General features: G+C 39.3%; 1 protein-coding gene across 5 annotated transcripts in view; it reads left to right on the plus strand.

The window, feature by feature from the left end:
* Positions 1 to 21220, plus strand: part of CDC42SE2 (CDC42 small effector 2) — an 87683-nt gene that overhangs the window by 11517 nt on the left and 54946 nt on the right. Inside the window, exon 3 of one of the 5 annotated variants that reach the window (XM_051642329.1) lies at positions 16077 to 16179. The exons of 3 other annotated variants lie outside the window; for them this stretch is intronic. The gene's annotated coding sequence lies outside the window, so the exon portion shown is untranslated. The remainder of the gene's footprint in view (positions 1 to 16076; positions 16180 to 21220) is intronic. One more of the 5 variants, XM_051642330.1, reaches the window with a different exon arrangement.

Genomic DNA, 21220 nt, shown 5'->3' on the forward strand with positions numbered 1-21220 from the left:
CTTAGGAGAGAGTGGACTGAAGAAAAAAAAAAAAGAAAAAAACAGTTACAAGAAAATTTGCTTGATCCTGGCTCAAACCAGGACAGTGTTAAATAACATAGATAAATGGCCAGTGTTTTTAATCAGCTGAATTTGCTTCCAGCAGAATTCTGGGATAGATCTATTCCTATTTGGCTTTAGTAAATAATACAATTGCAGCTTATTTATGAAGGGTTAATTTCTGTGGATTATATGAGTACTGATGGAACAGTTACCTCTGAAAACTACTGGTTTCTTGTGAGCTGAGTTCTGTACAGGAACCTTAATTTTAGAAGCTTGTAAATTCTACTTTAATGCTTTCCTTTCTGTGATTCTTTGTGATTCCTTTACTGTTTCATATTTTACTGTCTAAAAATCCAAATGACCTGTGGAGAAGGATTCTGTTACGTAACAGTACTTCAAGAAACATGCATAAAAATTTCTTACACATGCTGCTTCCTCAAAAAGAGGTGTAACAGGTGGAACACATTGAACAATTCTCTGCCTTGAGAGCAAAGCCTGTACTCAGGTAGTCTGTAATAAGTATCTTTCTATTTTGCCTTACTCCTTCTGAGCTCCATTCGTGAATTATGTAATTCAAGTAATACTCAAGTAATGCTTTTCCCTAAAAATACTCAAAGTATGCCGAATTTCATTTAAATACAGGTAAATGGCTAACATTACATTTTCTGTTTTCTTCTCTCTCTCTCCCTTGCCCTGCATTCCTTTGATAACTGAAGTGTTTTCATTATGACTGATGAGCTCATCCTTCACATATGAACACATGTGTGTTTTTTTCAGCTGTGATTTCACGAGTACTTTTAAAATCTTTTTGCCAGAGAGCCTGGGGAAGGAGAAGTCTCTATAAGAATTTACCCTGGAGAAGTATGTGACAAGGAGGTGATTTTTTTTTTTTTTTTACTAGCCTGTGAAACTAGAAGTGTAAGTGGCATTCCAAAGTGGGGTCAAGAGTTGCAGTCTTCTCTACTGGCCCTGCGGTTCTTCCTCTGGCCTGCTGATTGCTGCTATGCCTCAGGAGCACCCTCAGATGTTTATATATCCACCTGGTGAAAAAATATTTCATTGCAGAATGAGAACAGGGTGTGGGGGTGGGAAATCTCTGTCCTTGAGACTCTTGCCAGGAGGGGGGAGAGTAACCCTATCAGGAAATTTTGAAATAAATTTTAAACCAAGCCCATAAAACCCTAGAACCAAAAAACACTACCCCACAGGCAGATGGAAGGAGAAGAGCAGACAAGCAGTTGGGTAGCAGGTGTAGGTATGTTAGGGGCAGGTAAAAGATGGTGATATCTGTTAGAAGATGACTGAGAGTAACAGAGGAGGAATATTTACTACCAGAGTAGAATAAAGGCTGTAACGCAAGCAGCAGTAGGAGAGTATATGCATGGATGAGAGATGATGCAGGAAGACCAAGTGGGGAAAAGACATTACTTCTCCTGGAACACAGTGTCAGTCAGTGTTGGTCCCCCCTGAAGCAGGAGAAGGCAGGGAGCAAAGAGAACTCTACAGTGTGAAAATACTTGTATTTCGTTATTGTGCCAGAAATGGGGGATGTGTTCCCAACCCATTGTCTCCCCTTTCTGTACATGCTCCAAGGAGTGCCTGCAGGAAGTTTCAGTTACAGGTAAAGAAGCACAGCCTTCCTGACTTGTCTCACTGGCAGCTATGAAAATGATGAGTGTAAAATCTTTGTAAACATCTTAGAATATGTCCTATTCTGGCCTAAAAAATCCACATGCTAGAAGTTCTAATATTTTCCTTTATTTATCTTAAATGTTTCAAAGTTCAAACTGGTGGTTTATAAGACATTGATGCAGGACAGTGCACGAGGACCATTTTCTGCTGCCTCTTTATGCAAAACTCTGCAACTTTTCCCTCTCCTGTGACTGGACTTGCATCTTCATTCACATACCCAGTGTTTTTTCCTGCATGACTTTAGCCATGTGGTGTATGGATGTACTTACAGTCATATGAAAGAGAAGGCATTAAGGCTTGCAGATCTTCATCACAGGTAGTATACTCATCTTACCTCGTGGTACTCCAGAACGTATAGTTTCCAACAGCTTAGAGCAAACTCAGAGCAATCTGAAAAAAGATAAAAATGTTATTTCCTTAACTTTTCTGTTATTGCTGCTTATCGCTTAATTCACTAAAGATCTAGAATACTGGGGTGGTGGAGAAGGTAGGAAAAAAATTATTTTCTTCATCTGGATGTAGTGTTAAAGTGGTAGTGATTTTTAGATAAATGTTTCTACACCAGTAAATTGCTTGAGTTTGTCAGGGAAACCCCTTACTCCATTCATATGTAGCGCTAAGTCCAAGCCTAAAACGTTAGCAGACTGTTGAAGTGTTGTGTTTGTGTCTACTACAGAAAAGCCTGTGTATCTTCAAAACCTGAAATATGTCTTTTCTATTAACTTGCTTTCATAGTACATTGTTTCCAAATTTGGTTCATGAGCCATCTTTTCTGACTAAGATTTTAATGGATTTTAGTTTCCTGTCTAAGGAAGCGTTTAGACTTCTACCATGCTCATCAAGTTTGTATTACTTTAATTTCCAGTTGAATAATTGATTAATGAGTTTTGGGCAAAAAGAGAAATTTTAGTTCACTTAATTCATTGAAATTTAAGTTCCCCTTTACGAGATCTTTCCTTTTTGAGGTTTTATATTTAGACTTCTAACTAGCTATGGAATCTACTTTATTATTATACTTAAAGTATCTCTAACAAACCGAGAAGTTCTGTTCTATGAGATTTGTTTTCTTTCTGGAAGTACAGTCATATGCAGTAATCTTAAATTGACTAAATTTATTTACACTGTGAAATACCACATCCTGACAAACCTGTACATGCTTCCTGCCCTCTTGCACACACTGTACTCTACAGTAATGTTTTTATTTTTGTATGTGATTTTATACAAAATCTGTGGTTTTGTAATTAAAAAAAGCCTAATAAGCCTTATAATGTAATTTTGGCTTTTACCACCATGAAAAATCACATTCCCACAGAAAATACCCAAAACCAATGTGGTGTGTAATACACAGGACAAAGTGCTGTCAGCAGTGAGAATGCCAGCAACAAATGTCCTGGGACTACTTGAACGCTAATGTTCTGTTTCCTGGGAGAGCCCTGGCTGAGTGTTAATAGTCCTTACCACAAACTGTTTAGTCCTTGCTGTCTGTCTTCTCTACATCAGATTTGTAGTTACCCTGCAATGTGCAATACCTATCCTTTCAGAAAAGCTACCAGACAATGTGCTTGCATTATATAGTCAAATTAGATTGCTATAGCTATCAAATAATTTAGAGACCCTATTCTACAGCATTAAATTACTTGAGATACTTAAAATCTATTAAGTTAGGTAGCTTAGAGGCAGAGAAGAAAAAGGATAATATTCTGTCCCATATTAGCAGTCTTGTATCAAGAAGGTAAACAAAGTAATGAACAGACTTTTGTTAATGGTCCAATTTAACTTTCAGGTTCACCTTTGCCACAGGAAATACTCTTCCACTCTGATGTCTTCTTTTGGGCCAACAGTTGCTACAGCACACTGAGGGACATAGAATGGATTATCTTCTAGCTTTATTTTTTAATATTATGTATAGAAAACCGAGTACTCGTTTAATAGGAAAAGCACCTACAACTATGTCCCTTGAAGGAGTGATGTGTTGCACTAAACACTTACTCAGGACTTTGTTACATAGATTCAAAAAACTGTTTCGAAAATCCTGACGACATTCAGCTTTGGACACTCAGATTTCACAGACTTCCCGCTTCCTTTCTGTAGTTTCATTGACGCCTAGTCTGCATGTTTACTCATGTCCAGAATTGTTGCAGTTTGGTTGAGGTATTTGGATGCTAGTCTGTGTCAAGGAGAGACTGATCCAGTTTCTTAAAATATGCTTAATTAAATCATATTAAGCTTCTTACAAGTCACCATTCTGCGATGTCATTTTTGTTTTAAAATGCCGTGAGCGAAGTAATTTCTTCCTGCTCCTGCCTCCTTAAGCATGAGAAATGCTGCAACATTTTTTAAGAATTTTATTTCTTCTTTTGAGTGATGCAGTTGAGAAGATGTACATCTTGTCTTTCTGTCTTTCTCTGTATCAAAATGTATATCAATCTTTAATCCTTCTAGTCTTCCTTGATTCCCAGTTATTAATCCTACCAGTAATGTTATTTGTTACTAATTGGAAGAGGAATGAGAAGCAGGCCAATATTTCCATTATTCCTGTTGCATAATAGATCCGTGCCTCTCTCTGGCTGGATTTGTAATGACTCACCATTCTTTTCAGGCTAGTTTGTTAAGACTTCATTCCAAATATTTGTCAACAGTTATTCTGTCATTCAAGTTGGTCAACCAGCCTTAAGTATGAATCATGTTCAGAGGCTGAACATGTGTATTTGCACATCCTGAGCACATTGACTCATTGGTACAGGAGTTTGAAGAACTGGAAGAATGGCCTCAAACTGTAACTTTCTTAAATTCCATTAACAAGCAGAAGAGAACTGCTGCTTTTGAATTGACTCAGGCAGGAAAATAGTGGTTGGGTAGATGCAATGGCTTCACTGGGATTTTAGTTTGCTTTTTAGTTATATGAGTGAAATAAAAAAGGAGGATAGTAATGTCAGCCTAGCTCCCTTTTTAAGAATAGTCTTTTTAAGTTAGTGCCAGTATTTTTGGGGGAGATGCCTTTAGTATGGTTAGGTGGATATGTGAAATAGCCTCTTAAAGAGGAGTGTGTGGATGATAGTTATTTGCTATACCGGTATATGAAAATATGTTAATTTCCTTATGCAGAAGAGGGGGTAGAGGCATGGAGAAGCATTGCAATTATTTGTTGGGGGGCAGGAGTGCCAGAAGAATTGTTTGTATTGTGAAACAGCAAGCCACATGTGTAGTTGGGTAACACCTGTTTCTCAGATACCTGGCAGGCTTTGAATGGAATCTACTGAATACCTGGTACTTATGAAAAATCTAGCTACTTCACCTTTCAGTTGAGTTTTGAGATGCTTCTAATATAAGGCTTCTAACTTGGGATGCTGAAAGAGACTGAAGTGCTGCTTGTGTTCAGTGTTTTCTGCTTCTTCATGGACTATGACTTAAGTAAATAGTAGTCCCAGCTGATTTTTAAGTGCAGATCCCCTGACTAGTTTGTACATAGATGTCATTACTTGATTTGTGTGTTGTACGGAAAACAAACTTGTGGAAGGTGGCTGAAATTTGTCACTGTTAACAGAGTTGCCATAGAAGAATAATATGATTACTGTCAAAATTTCATTATTACCTTCAGATAAGCGAGTCTGGAAAATTAATTTGTCAATGAGTGCTCTCTAATAAATACAATAAATCCTTTGTTTCTGTAACCTCTTCTGGTCTCCAGCTGCCTATTCAGTATCTCCTGCACTATTTCATCTTTGCTGAAATATATATTAATATTCAGATGCAAAGCTGCTTAATGCAGTGGGTTATCTGTTGTGGAATAATTTTGAATGCTTTTACTTCCCCCCCCCCCCCCTTTTTTTTTTTTTTTGGTGTACTTAAAAAGACCCCAAATCTCCCAGCCAGTTTTTGTATTGTATGTAAACTTCAGGCATGTTTCATGAGAACAGTTTCTTTTTGTTCTGCCTTGCTTTTTCTCTCCCTCTCTCCTGCCCCCAATATACCACTAAAGCTTTCCTGTTACCTTTCTGTCACTTCCTGTTGCTTTCAGCTGCCTGCATCTCAAAGTAGCTGTAGTGGTCACTACCACTGTGGCAATGCTGCTTGATGGTCCCAGAATTTGAATGCTGCTCAGATAGTTACATTATGAAGTTCTTAGTGGGGTGGCATGAGAGAAAACTGTAACTACTTCTGTTTTAAAAGCTTTGGAAAAAGTTGCTAGCTCTGCAAAAACTGACTGTAGTGCCATTTAAGGATGAGGGGCTTGGGACTTATTACTAAGGTAGTCATGGAGGCTCTTGGATGCTCTTTGTTAACTTGTATGTATCACATTGCTGTGGCTTGCCCCTTGTAAATAGGCATCAAATTCCTAGATGGAAAGCTGTGTTGCAGGAAAGTCTGACATTGTTCTATGTCCCAAAAACCAACTATCACAAAAGCATATGCGTGTTCCTGTCTCTTGAGCCTAATATGCTCTCATTTCTGAAGCTTCTACAGTAGTGTTGAATGTGTTTAAAAGTCATCTAGATGTGGTGCTTGGGGATATGGCTTAATGTTGGACTTAGTAGAGTAGGGTTAATGGTTGGACTTGATGATCTTGAAGGTCTTTTCCAACTTAGGTGATTCTGTGAGATATTCAATGACACAGCTATTGAATTGTTTACGTAAGAAGCAGTTATGTAAAGAAGGAAAATCTGTTGCTTCACAACAGGACCAGTAACTTCTCAGATAAGCTTCTGAAAGGCTTTTCACTAATTCATTGTTGTGCTATATATGTGTTGTGTTTTATAAAGTACTTATTTTTGAGAGATTGCATTTTAATATCATGGTAAAATAAGATATTCATGAAGAAGTGGAATAAAGTATTTTAGACTGTTGATTTCAGAACTTCTGCAAAAATGCCAAAAACTTTGTCTCTTTCCTCATCAAAGTACCAGTATAGAATTACTGAGTGAAAATTGCTAACCAGTGTGCATTGACTATTATTACAGATGTTATTAGTGTTGTTGAAATTTTGCAGCTGTCTGGGATATCAAGTCTATTATAAAGCAAATAAATCAACATTTGTTTTGAAGTCTTACCCTAAAGCTGAGGGCAATAGCTTTGTGAACATCTTACTTAGTCAATCAGAATGATTGAGGTGTCTATAAAGGTAATATACACACATACTAGTTAATTTGAAATGTTCAAAAATTGATATGGTAATGACAGAAAGCAGATTCAATCTCTCTTGGCAAATACAGCATTATTCATTACATTGCATATTCAAGAATTGCAGTTGTGTTGCTTTCACCTGCCCCTCTTCCCTGCCCTGAGATTTTACAGCAATTGTTTCCCCTTCTTGAACATGTTAGTTGTAGAGGCCCCATTGTCTCTGATGGGATTGGCTTTAGCCAGAGGTGGCACCGGGAGAGCTTTCTGCACCTTCTCCCAAGAGCTGCCCCTGGGGCCCCTCCTCTGCTACCAAAACTGTGCCACACCAACCCAACACACTCCTTCAAATTTTTGAGATAATCACATGGAAGAAAGCCCACAATTGTAGGCTAATGCATTGCAATGCTGGATTAGAACAAGGAACTTTCGGTAAGTGACCATGATGGTACTCAAATAATACCAGTTGTAACCTTCAGGACCTCTTTATTTAAACACCTGACCATTTCCATGCACCCCCTCAGCTGGTTATTAAATGCTTTACACAAAACTGAGACAGCTAACTTAAGATGTGTTGCTTTTTTCAAAATAGGAACTTCCCTTGAAGAAATTAAGGTTGTTGATCTCTACCCTCCTTCGTGCCAATTCAGAAATCACCACAGGTGGCTCAAAGACCTCAGCAGAAGTACCAAGAGGAAATATATTAGAGAAGATGTGACCTTTTTCTGAAAGGTTACCAGGAAATAGACAAGACTGTCTGCATATGTCCTACACTGACACAGAGTTGAAATACAATACTTGTATCTGTGGTCTTTCCAGTATTAGATCATGAGTGTCAGCTCATGGGACAGTTCTCAGCCTTCTAATTTCAGACTGTGTCTGGAAGTTATAATCCACTGACTCTTTGGGAGTGCACTAGAGTGCATAACCTTGCCAGGATCACAGAATCACAGAATCTTGGGGGTTGGGAGGGACTTTGAAAGATCATCTAGTCCAACCCCCCTGCCAGAGCAGGATCACCTAGAGCACATCACACAGGAACACATCCAGACGGGTTTTGAATGTCTCCAGCAAAGGAGACTCCACAGCCTCTCTGGGCAGCCTGTTCCAGTGCTCTGTCGCTCTTACAGTAAAGATTTTTCTGATGTTTACGTGGAACCTCCTGTGTTCCAGTTTGCATCCATTGCCCCTTGTCCTATCACTAGACATCACTGAAAAACACCTGGCTCCATCCTCCAGACAGTCACCCTTAACATATTTGTAAACATTGATGAGGTCACCCCTCAGTCTCCTCCAAGCTAAAGAGACCCAGCTCCCTCAGCCTTTCCTCATAAGGGAGATGTTCCACTCCCACCTTCACAAGTCACACAAATGTGTAAACGTGATCACAGAATAAATCCAGCTGTAAAGACCAATGAAGATTTAAATTGAGCCCTGGGAAGGCAGTTCAGTATGAATGAACACCACTGTAGACCACAGCATGGTGCTGATTTGGTGGCTGTGCCCTTTTCCCCTCAGTGTCTTCAGTCTCTGTGTCCTGAAAAAGGGCGACTTGAAAACACAACTCTTTTTGGAAAATGAGAAATATTAAGAGACTTGTTCTTACTGGTTTTTAAAAAAACAAATCTCATCTCACTAGTTCTTAAGTCGAACTGCAGTGTGAACTTCCCATCAAGTCGTGACTAAAGGACTGGATTATCAAGGAGAAACTTCTGAAGACCCTTACCCAGAGGGGAGCAGCCTGTGGTGGTAGCAGGCAGTCAGGGAGGTCACCGGCTGCCTGCTTCAGCTCTTTGTAAGTGGTCAGTGCTAAGTGGCTGTGTAGCCTGCCTACTTTCTGGTGAGGATAACGGGGGAACGCTTTATTCTGGCGGTGCTGTGCCTGCTCGGAGGAGCAGATAATGAAACCCTTTGTGCCCGCCTCCAAAGACGTAATGGGCCGTGCAGCGGCAGCCCTGGCAACAACGGGCTGGAGAAACGAATGAGAGCAGAATGAGGGCAGCTTCCCAGCCCGCATTACAAAATGAGCAAATTAAACCAGTAGCATAGTATTTAGAAGAACCCGTGTGCCTGTTATTGTTCCTAGGGATGTTTTTAAATGTTAACCCTTAGAGTGAAGTCTTCGTGTTTTTTAATACATAGAGAAACGTAACACTTTCCTGTGTTGTTCTGCTTTTACCTGTATCTTGTTTTGGGCTTCTCATATTGAATATAATACTGTAAGTGTGTTCTCATAAGAAGTAGTAAAAATATTTGCTTGTGGGTTGTGTTGTTGTTGTTTTAAAGTCTTAACTTGATAGTGTGTTTCTTGGAGAGTTCACAGTGCTGTGTGATACAGTACACAAGTCATTGTCACCAGTTAGAAAGCATGAAGGAATTAAGTTGGGGCTGATTTTTGTAGTATAGATGCCTATAATAATTAAAAAAGCAGTGGTTCAGCAACCTAATTTATTCTTTATATATATATATATATATTCCTGAGACTATTTACAAGATTTGCATTGGTGTTTCTAAAGCGGTTATGCTTATTGTGATGGATGAAATAAATGTTAAATGTTTCATCTGTAAGATGGCAATCTGATCTATTTGTATGGGCAGTCCTGTGAATGAATTGGGATAACGCTGCTGATGTGAATACAATACATTTCATTAATTACCCAGATGTGGATGGTGATTCATAGGCACAACTCTTGCTGCATGTCTGGGAGAGAGTGGGTATTTGTTTGGGGGAGAGAGTGAATAATGAATACCTTAAACCAAATGATCTGTAGCTGAGTGGTGGACAAAGGAGGCTTCTGGGAAGTAACTATGGTCCCCAATGAGAGGATCAAAGCCATATCTAATCTTCATGCTGAGCCTTGCACATGAGCCATCACCCCTTCTTTTAGCGAGAAAAAGGGGAGATCTAATCCACTTAGGAAGCAAGTTCACCTTGCCAGTGATGGCACTGTTACTGCACCCTGCTCATCTAGCTATTGTAATGAAGAATGGTGACCTGTAAATTTTGGTTATTTTATTTCTGTTTTCTGTTTTGACAAACGTAGTAGCCCTTTTCTGCAAGATAGATGCATATTTTTTTTTTCCCTCTTTCACTTTCTTACGTGTGTGTTACAAGCTGGCAGTGAGTCAGAGTCCAGAGCAAACAGAATAGCAGATGTGATGATTCCTGGATGTTCTCTGATCAGGCCAATGTGCAACCACAAGTCAGCAGCACATTCCCGTCTGCCGACTGCTGCAATACAGTCCAGTGCAGAAGTTGGATGGAAAGCTAGAACAACATAATCTAAAACTGTTCAAGCAAGGTTTACTGGAGTTTTATTGTAGACTGGATGAGTTCGTAGTTTCCTGGAGTTTCCTGGCTTCCCTCCCCTCCCCCTCCCCCCTTTATTTTGCTTTTTTCCTCACTTGTTCTGTGTTCAAACTACAACATATTTTGAGACTTTGTGTCTCCAAGTATTGACACCCGGAGTCTCAAATTGTAGAATTCTCTGTGTTTTTGTGAGAGATAGGAAAATTTAGGAAAATGTTTTAGGCTGGGTTAGGGTTTGAGGCTGTACTTACATGCTAGATTTAACCACTGTTATCTTGTGCTCTTCGTAGAAGTTGATAGTGAAAGCAAAGTTACAAATTTGAAGAGCCTGACACACCATTTAAAAGCCCTTTGCTTTAGTTGAGTAAGAGCAACCATAATGGAAAAACAGGTTAAAAAGCAAGTGTAACTTTACTCTAAATGCATGTCTTAGTCTAATTTTAACTTGCAGATAAAAATTGTTATTGCAGGCAAAGGAATTAGTGTGTGGCTTTGGTTTTTTTTGCTTCCAAATATACACAGGACATCTTTGACAGAAGATTCGAGAAAGCAGTCCCCACCCACACACAGAAGAGAAAAAGCAGTTGTGTGGCATTGGAGGAGACAGAATCTCATTCAGAATAAGGAAATTTGTGTGGTAAACTGAATTGTCACTGTACAATTATTTGATAATTTAGTCAAAGGTAGTTGCTGCTTGCTTTTCATTTGAGTTGATTTCCTTAAGTCAGTTCTATATGCAGACTTGATTGTATCCTCCAGCAAAATCCTACTGACTCATCACCAGACCTTTCACTGGAAAGGATTACACAAATGAAATACTATGAACTTATTTAATACCTTTAAGAAAACGAAAGCAAACACCCCAAAACTCAAACAGAACGAAGAAAAATTTGAAGGCAGAAAAGATCTCTCTTTTTTTACCTTGAACAGAGGAGTTTTCACTGAATTTTACAGCTTAAATTTTCAGTGATAATGGAGTTTGCAGTCCTGTAGAGTGGTGAAAGAATGCTCACCACGAAGTTTGTAAAGGTTGGTATGAAAATACTTATAAATTGTATATAGTGCAAAGCTGTTAAAATCTGTTCGTCAAAAGTGGCTGCAAAAGTCCTTAGGAGTTCAAGGAAACTGAGGAAAGGGCAAAAGTCTCGATAGGACTGAAGAGAATCTTAGTCTTCATCTTCTTTCAAAGTAAAAAAAAAGTAATTTTACATCTTCTGTAAATGAAAGTGTGCTGATCTGGGCTATTTTTATCTTTGCAAAGCTTGTCTGTTTAATTCCTGATTCTTGGTCATTTGCCACAGCAGCTATTAGGAGAAAATGAAGCGGTTGTCCTACATGGTGCTTTAATTCCCGAATTGCTGGGATCCTGGCTGTGCTGGTTTGATTCTGGCACGATTTCGGTACCGTGGACCCAGGCGTGGCTCCTCTAAGAAGCTACTAAAAGCTCCCCCAGCTCAGGTAGCCAAGGCCGGGTCGTTAGAAAGACAATAGATGCGCCTCTGTGATTAACATATGAAAGAACTGATGTAAGTCCTGAGCAGAGAGTAAGGGGAGAAAGAGCTGTGCTGGAGAGGTGAAAGGCATTGCTGGGGTCAAGATCCTGAGACTGGTGGGGAAGAAGGTGCCCAAGCAAAAGTTTCCCTGCAGCCCAGGGCGAGATGGCAGGCTGTCCCCCTGAACTCATGGCAAATGTGGTGGAACATTCCCTGAAGGCGCCAGGAGAGGTGAAGGTGGAGTTGCTGCCCGTGGACTTGGATCTGCAGCGGTAGGGGAGCCTGCGCCAGGGGAGGTGGCTGTTCCCGAGGCAGCCCCCTGACTCGTGGGAAAGACTCATGAAGGAGAGGTTCGTGGGGGATTCTCTACCATGGGAGAGACCCGGTGGGGAAACGGGAGGACTTTAAGGAAGGAGCAGCAGGAACCACCAGCCTGTGAACTGACTCTAAACCCCATCCCCTGTCCTCCTGTGCGGCTGGGGAGAAGGAGGGAGAGAAACCGGGAACAAGGTGATTTGGGCCCGGGAAGAAGGGAGGGGTGGGGTAACGTATTTAAGCACTGTTCTTTTTTGGTTTTGTCCTGTTTACATCCAATTAGTGATAAATTAATTGCTATTTTTTCCCCGAGTTGAGTCAGTTTTGCCTGTGACTATTAATGGTGAGCGAACCCTCCTTGCACCTTGTCCCCTTGTCTCGACTTTGTCCTCCCCATCCCTGGGGTGGGAGAGGAAGCGCGGAGGGCGGGGAGTTGAGTGAGCGGCCAAAAAACCACGACACTGGCATCAGATAAAGTTTCACCGTGTTTAAAACCCAAGCATAGTCTCATTTAAAGGGGAGTCTGTACCGGTATCCATAGGTTTTCCTGATCCTGGCAGTATCAGAAAAGGTTGTGGGTTTATATGTTAGGAAATTTTAGTCTGTCATGCTTCTTCATAACCGCACTTGGAGCAAGGATCATCGTTCTGAATAGCTAGTATGTGTTTACCTTGTGGTCTAGGGAACTAAGTATTCACCATGATAAATAACTGATTAACCAAGTTTACCTGTCAAAAGAGTAGAATAAGGCAAGAGACAGCGGAGAACAGAGTAGGCGGAGTTGGCACGGTGTTCTTCTTTCAAGCCTACACTTGGAAGCATCTTATGTTAAAGCAATCATGAGCTAAGCCTTGTAATTAAATCACTTCATTGTCTGTGGCTTGTTCTGCAGGCTTCATCAGCATAGTTTACAGAACCCTGACAGTCTTTCCTGATGTGAAGAGCTGCAGTGGTTGCTGCTGCCATTTTCCTTATGGCTTTGTCACGTGTGTTACAAAAAGATTGCCTATTGCACTGGCTGTCTGGAACACTCCTGTATTTGTTATTAAGTAAAGAAGCTTGTATTTTTCTGTTTTAAGGGGGCAAATGGTTTTGATGGGTGTGAGAAACACTATATTGATTTATAGATATAAGATCTTACTCTGTGTGGCAGCAGCATTATTTTAATAGTGAGGAAGCACAAGTATTACACTTGGTTTTTCAGGACCTTTCAAGCTTATCAGCAGAACTACTGTATGTCTAGTGATTTTGGCATGAGAAATACCATGGTCAAACCACTGTTTATTTTTCAGGCTTTCATTAGAGGTTTTGTTTAGGTCAGAAGGCTGGAAAGAAGAGGGCAGTATTTTGTGTGTGTGATTTATTTCCCTTCCTTCCTTGTGTGCAAGCAGGTAGCTAAAATAATATAGGAGAGATTGCTCGGAGACAGTATGTCTGATCCATGCCACGATTGCTGATACCGTTTTCAAAGGTGTTTTCTTGCACATAATAACTTCTCCTAAGTTACAAGTGATAAAACAGGAAATGGCCTCAAGTTTTGCCAGGGGAAGTGTAGAGTGGATATTAGGAAAGATTTCTTTACTGAAAGGGTTGTCAGACACTGGAACAGGCTGTCCAGGAAAGTGGTTGAGTCACCATCCCTGGGGATATTTAAAAGATGTGTACATGTGGTGCTCAGGGACATTTGCCCTGGTTTGAGCTAAGATGAACCCAATTCTCTTTTTACTGATTATGTTTTTTTCTTCAGTGAACTCTCTTCTAAGCAGCACACAAGTTTTCCAGCTAGTGAACCGATAACGCCTGGATGTTTATAGTTAGTGCTGAGAGACCAAGGACACTTTGCTGTACTTGTTGAATCTGCTGCTTTGGACATTAAAGGAGCAGATCAGTCATGTCTACAACCCTCCTGTAAGGAGGAGTGGACTAGACAGACAGCAAAGTTGGCAAACCAAGGTATTCCATTCCATATGTCTGCGTAGCTCTCAGTATAAATTCAGGGATCACAGAAGTCAAGCCCTCCTTCTTCCCTTTTTGCTTTTCTTCCGTTCATGGTCAGTGTCCAGGGAGGATGCAATCTATCCATCACTGTTGATCCCTAGACCTGTGTGTTCCTGAACCTCATAACTCTATCTTCAGCTCCTCTTTTGCTCTGTCACTGTCTCTGAAGGTGGTCCAGGACATTTCAGAACTGCTCAGAACTCAGGCGATGCTGTGGGAGTTGCTGGCAGTGGAGGAAGACAGTAGGGGTTTGCACATTCCTGCACATACTTGTATATATTTGTACATGTTTTCTTTTATCATCAGTATTTAACTAAAGCTACTTTTGCAGTCAGGAACGTCTCTCTCCTTATGCTCTCTTCCCTACCTGGCTGGGAAGGGGAGAGGATCAAGAGCATTGTTGTCATTGGTTTAATTGCCAATGCTGAGTCAAACTGTGACAGACATGGTTTAGTGATGGACTTGGCAATGTGCTAGGTAACCGTTGGACTTAATGGTCTTCAAGGTATTCTGTGAGTCTATAATCGCATTTATTCACTTTCCCTTTCCTCCCTCCCACACAAATTCTCCAGAGTGAAGTCTTTGTACTTGAAAATTCAGTGTGGATAAGCAAATGTGTCAGGTAATGTGATAGCAGAATTGAAGTGCCCACAATGGGAAAAAGAATGTAGCTTTATTACTCTGCTGTCTTACAATAAGATTGCATTGCATGCAGGTAACATCTGCTGTAAGTAGATTGTATTTTGACCATAGCAAAATCCAATATTTAGTGAATTTTTTTTCCTTGTCATATGGGTACATGGAGGAGAGTATTGCTATTCTTGAGGAACAGATGAGAAAGCAAGGAGTAGGTAGGGACAAAGTCTGAAGGCTAATGTGTAGACCTGAACAACTCAGGGCAGGAGAAGGAAACATGGCCTTCTCTTTAAACAAAACTTCTGTGAACATAAGTGTAAAATGACTTTCTAGCAAGAAGCACCTAGTTCAAGTCACTTTGAATGGCTGTTTTTCACCTTCACTGTATGGAAGAGGTGGAGTTAGTTAGCACAAAAGGTTTGCTTGGCTTGTTCTTTCCATTTTATTTTCTAACATTTGGCTCCTCTCCCCACTGCCCTCTGGATGCAACATGCTTTCTTTGCAGTGCAATACTGCAAAGAGTAGAGGTAGCATAAAGAAGTGTATCTGTCAGCTGGGCACACTTTGCTTTGTTTGTTTGAAATAATTGGCAGAAAGCTGATAGGTGCATAAAACTGTAGCTAAGATCAGTTTCAACCTTAGCAAAGTAATAGTGCAAGAGGGAAACATTAAGAAGGAAGATGTTTACTAGTTTGGGGTTCAGTTTTCCTAAATCCCTGGTTCCTTCTTTCACTGCAGTATCTTTATTTCTTTAAGATATGAGCTGTACCAGGTAGGTCATCCTATAGAAGCTAGATACAGAGAAAAGGCTGAAAAACTTGTTTTTTAAAAACCATATAGAATACATTGCAAAAATGTCAAGGTGGGTAGATTGTGAAGTAGGGAAAATTATGTCCTGCATAATGAAAATCATAGTAAAATGCAAGTAATGTGTGATCTCCCCCCACACATACACGCACCTTCCAGATGCTTATTTGTACTGTTTCCTGTATCTTGCCTTTTAAAAGATTGATGAAGTTGAGAAAATGTTTGAAAAAGGGAGATCAATGATATCATAGCACTGTGACCTTATGCACATATCCAGCTGCAGCTTATTCCCCATACTGTGTGCACTGGTGTACAAGCATTTATGAGACATTAATGCATCTTTGCATAGAATGTTGGGTAACAGCCTTGTACAGGCCTTTTCAGACTGGAAGAGCTGTCGGTCCTTTTATCACCCTTTATGTTTGTATCTAGGAATTCTGAAGCAGGCCGTCTTCACTGTAGCTGGCATGTATTTACACGACAAGCTTTCAAACTTCACTTTTTTTTTCACCATTAGTTTAAAAAACAAACAAACAAAAGAAAATGGACAGTTTGGCTAAATGCAAAGCAGTAGAGGAATCTTTGTGGCCACAATTAAACTAATGACTTCATTATATATTTATTTGTTGTTTGCACTGATTAAAAATCTACTTTCAACTTAACAGGGCTTTGCAAAGAACAATGATGCAAAGAAATGATGTACTAGAAAATACATGCATCAGTAAACAGGATGATGTTTCTCCATTTAACTTCTGTAGGTCAGCATTAGTAAGTAAACTTTCTTTCCCAACTGTAATTTATGTTTCTTTAGCTTATTTTTCTTGTATAACTTGTCTCATCTGCAAAGTTTTTGCCTTATTTTTTACTCTCGTGCCTTAAGTGTAATGTATGTATCTTGAGAAAAACATTAAGCAGTTTAAAATCCTGTTATGTATTATGAAAATCTATTCCAAATATTAAGTTCTAGTGATTTATCAAAATTTGTGTATTAATAAACATTAAGAAGTGCAGTGCTGTTTGGCACAGTTATAGTGTCCTGCACTGTTGCCTAATTGAAGCAAAGAAGGCAAATCTTATTTTCTTTCATGTTTTTGGGATTATCTTTGGCATCTACCTGGCGAGTAAACATTGGTAAGTGCAGCAAATGTGATATATTAATAAAGACTTGCTTTAACAATTAGGAATTCTTAAGAAGGTCATACAATTATATTTTGTCAAAGAGCTGCTGAGTATGCTGCACAGTTTTATAAATCCAGAAGACAAGGTTGACATACAGAAAATGAAACTACTAAAAGTACATGAAATATGATAGTTATTATACACCACCTCCCCACGTGGATACTATAACTTCGAGTATCTAATAGAGAAGTAGTATCTGTGGATACAGCAGCAGCTGCAATATATTAATAACAGCTTAACTACAGTCAGTCTTTCCCACCTAAAGAAGGATTAAAACTAGCCTTTTCTCAAGTGATGTTAGTTGAGAACCAACATGTTGTATTACGGACAGCCTTGCAACAGACCACTTTTTATGTTTGTTCTAAAGAGCAAAATTGAATAACTGAAAAACTCTCCTTAAAAAAAAGTTGTAATTTTTGTGTGTGTGTGTAATTGTTTTAAAATGAAAGAGGGGAGATTTAGATTAGTTATTAGTAAGAATTTTTTTCTGTAAGGGTGGTGAGACACTAGAACAGGTTGCCCTGAGAAGCTGTGGGTGCCCCCTCCTGGGAAGTGTGCAATGCCCGTTTGGATGGGGCTTTGAGCAACCTGATCTAGTGGGAGGTGTCCCTGCCCATGGTGGGGGTTGGGAACTAGATGATCTTTGAATGCAATGAAATGCATTTCATTTTTTTGAATGCAATGAAAGCATATACCAAGACAGATGGGTAGAGGTTTTCTAAAATTCATCACATACTAAAGTTATCAGCAATGTATGCAGACCACTTATGGCAACTTCAGGGTTTTGTGAAAAAGAGTTCAGAAAAAGTTCTTCTGAGAAACTTACCTGTTGCTTTATGTGAAAAGATACCATATTTTTATTTTGTTCTTTCCAACGAGTGGTCCTAAAAATTTAAAAGATTAACATACAGAATTATCAAAACTAATAAACATTTGTTGGCCAGTTTTGCAGGGCAAATGGTTATTCTGTGTCTCTAGCGTCCCGGAGCACTTTGGATTTCCTAGATTTGTGAGAAGACATATTGAAATCTGTAAATTGGTGAAAATGTTTGTTCTTAGAACTAAGTCGTGTAAGAATGTCCTTAACTATCTTGTGTTCTAAAATAATATTGTAATTATGCCTCAGTGTCCCCACACATGTAAAGTGAAAGAGGTCAGGAGACTTCCTCTAAGTTAGAATGCTCCTGGCAAAGCTTATGCCTGCTATAAGCCTCTTTAACTTTTCTTTTAGTCTTTTCTTTAACAGTGAAACTAATTCCCATTAAATAGTTAGAAATACAATAGTGAATTATACTCAAAGGTAGTTATATGTACGCATGATATTTTTTTACAGTATTTTTGTAACTACCAACTTTTGCTATGACTATCCTTTGAGAAAACTGACTTAATAAAATATATCAATTAAGTCAGTGTGGCCCAAGTTAGAGTTATGCCTGTGTTAGAATGCTGGGAGTATATTAAGTTCAGGAATAAAACTGTAGTTCATTTACCTACTTAATACTGGTTCTCAAAGTTTTTGCCTAGTCTTTAAATGGTTACTGGATAAATTTTAATTTTTTTTTGGGTAATGCAATTCTTGAACATACATTAAAGACCTTTTGATTTCTTTCCTACAGCATCACTAAGAAAAACAGAATGGCAAAGGCGTGCTCATTCATCTGAGAATGTCTTTGCTTGTGTGTGGGGATTTTGTTGTTTGCTTGTTTTTTTAAGTAATGCTAAATAACACGTGCTGAAACTTTAACCACTTTCCTACTGAGGCTGTAAATCTCTGTTAGAGTAGGAATGGGACCTGGAGGCTGAGGGTCAGAGTAGAGAAGTGCTGATTTGCAGACATATCTTCAAAAGAGTAATTACCCAGTTGTATCGGTGATGTCATTTATGCTTTTGGGCATAATACAAGTTTTCCTAAATAATGTTTTATGCTTTCATCTATCATCTGAAAGTGTGACTATGCAAATAAAAACCTGCCATGTTTGATAAATAAGCTAAATTAGTTTATCTCATGCTTATTCTTTGTAACTTAGATTTTTCATTCATTGGTCAAAACACACTGGTGTCTTAATTGCTTTTGGTGATTAAAAGTATTGACTCAATACAGAACCATAGAATGGTTTGGGTTAGAAGGGACCTTTAAGATCATCTAGTTCTGACCCCCCTGCATGGGCAGGGACACCTCCCGCTAGATCAGGTTGCTCAAGCTCCATCCAACCTGGCCTTGAACACTTATAGGGATGGGCCACCCACAACATCTCTGGGCAACGCTCACAGGAAATAATTTACTCCTAGTGTCAAATCTAAACCTACCCTCTTCCAGTTTAAAGCCATTACTCCTTGTCCTATGGCTACATGCCATATGTAATATGTAGGGGGCTTTCTAGTTAGTATCAACTAAATAAGAAATTCTTGTCTATGTTCAGCAAAAACACCTGTTTCTCCTCAGGGCAATAGAATTTTCCCATGAAATTGAAATAAGAAGCATCATACAAAAGTGTCTGAGTTGGCTGAGTGCTTTGAGGTTCTTTTGACGTACTAGTTACTGAAAAATCAGTAAATACTTTATAAAAGCACTGTACCATGAACACATTCCATGCAGGAAGTTCCTAGAATAAGAAACACAAAACCAAACAAAAAGACAACAACAACAAAAAACAATAAGCAAACTCCTCCCTCTCCCCCCCCCCCCCCCCCCCCCCCAATTTTATTAAGTCTGGATTTGTTTGTTTGTTTGTTTTTAAAATAGCCTGGAAATAGCTAATTTAGTTTTGACATGGGGCAGCTTTGATTCCTTCATGCAAGACAGCACTACACTGCATTGTAGGCTGTACATTAAAAACAAAGTTAGAACTATCTATCAGCTGCACAAAAATCAATCCCCTTTTCCATACAGATGCTCATGGAGGGGATTGAGGAACAGAGCTTGTGAGAGGAGGGAAAAGACTTGATTATCTTAAAGGTTTTTTCCAACCCAAATGGTTCCATGATTTGGCAAGGGGCTGTTCTCTGAGGTTAGGTGAGTCTAGGTCATATCTGTACGCAGAAATTGTGGTAGCTTAATGTGTACAGTCTGCTCAAAACATGTCTGGCATCAGTACCAGCACTCTGCCTGTGAAAGTTGGCTTCCTCACATACAGCCATGCTCGGCACCTCCTGAGTTGTCCACACAAAGTGGATTAAGTGCAACATGGTGATTATGCATGAAATCCTCTCTCTGACAAATGAGCACCAGCCTCTTCCTTCTGTAGACACAGTGTTTGATAAATAGCCAATCTAATTTCATATCTGGCATGTTCTTGGTTGCCCTTTTTTTTTCTTTTCTTTGCAGAACAGGTTGTCTGATTTATTTGTTAATAAGGTAGTTTGGTTTTAATATAATTAACAGATAAGGGACTTTCAAATGCAGAAGTCAGTATAAGAACGTAACTGTAACTGAAACTTACAGGAAGTAAGCAATAAATGCTGTCTAGCTTTGAGCCAAAGAATGAAGTACCCACATTTGGGGCTGGGGAGGGTTGTGGTGTGGCTTTTTTGAGAATTTCTGTGGGAGATAAGGATTTTTGGGAAGGTTTTGTGGTGGTGTGATAGCTACTTGCTAATCCAGAATAGAGCTCTCTGGTCAGTCTTGGGAACCAAGGCTGATAAGAAGAGCTGGGCAGCTTGTTAATTGGTGTTCAGTGAAAACAGATCCTAGTCCAGATAGAACAAGCACTGTTTTTGACTATGTATTCACAACATCTATTTCTGAACACCTGGTGGTATGACATAAAGTACTGTTTTTCAAACTGCATTAAATTACAAAGCAGATAGCTAGCTTTGCTTTGAATTGTGTTTAAGTGTATAAAACCAATTTTCTACCAAAAAGAAGGTTAACAATTAAACCAGTGACTGTGAAGGTAAATTGAGCAATAAATACCACGCTATTTGAATCTTTTGCTCCTGCAGAGCAGATTTACAACTGTGTGTGCTCTTTGCTTTAGGATAGCTTGTTTTTCATGCTGCAGTGTTCTTGCATGTGCAGCACTGAAAGCTGCAGCAATGAGATTTTGGGAAGAAGTAGCAGTATGTACCTTCTCTTTCTGATTTCCCTGGTTAGATTGAGATTGGGGCCTGAATTCTTTCATATGATTCTTAATGTCTTTTGGTCTCCTTTTTTTTTTCTTGGTGGGGGGTGTGTGTGTTTTTGTTCCCCCTAAGATTGTGCTTTAAGGAGGAAAAAAAAAATACTGTTCTCATTAATTTTCAACTAGGTCATATTGAATAGCTGGCATGACTCTGCTTTGCAAATGTCATGCAGTAGTTCTGCCTCTAGTAAATACAGCTTTTCTTGTGTGACATGAGCACTTAGTCTAGAATGTAATTGGAAATGAATAGCAAGAGTGCTTCTAGCTCGAAGTATGCTTAGGAGAAAAAAAAAACAAGCAGCGTTTTTAAGGAAAAGAATTAACAGCAGCTGATGAGTACTTCCAAAGCCAACTCAAGTATGTTTGCAGTCAGAATAAATGAGCAATTATGTTGCAGGTGAATCAGGTTTTTTTTATTGGGGAGAAAAATAAAACCTTAGTAATATTAGTATCCATCACAACAATGGGACTGTCCCTGGGGCTGTCACAGGAGATGAGTGGTTTTCCCT

This window comes from Apus apus, chromosome Z (assembly GCF_020740795.1).
Source record: "Apus apus isolate bApuApu2 chromosome Z, bApuApu2.pri.cur, whole genome shotgun sequence".
Taxonomy (NCBI): domain Eukaryota; kingdom Metazoa; phylum Chordata; class Aves; order Apodiformes; family Apodidae; genus Apus; species Apus apus.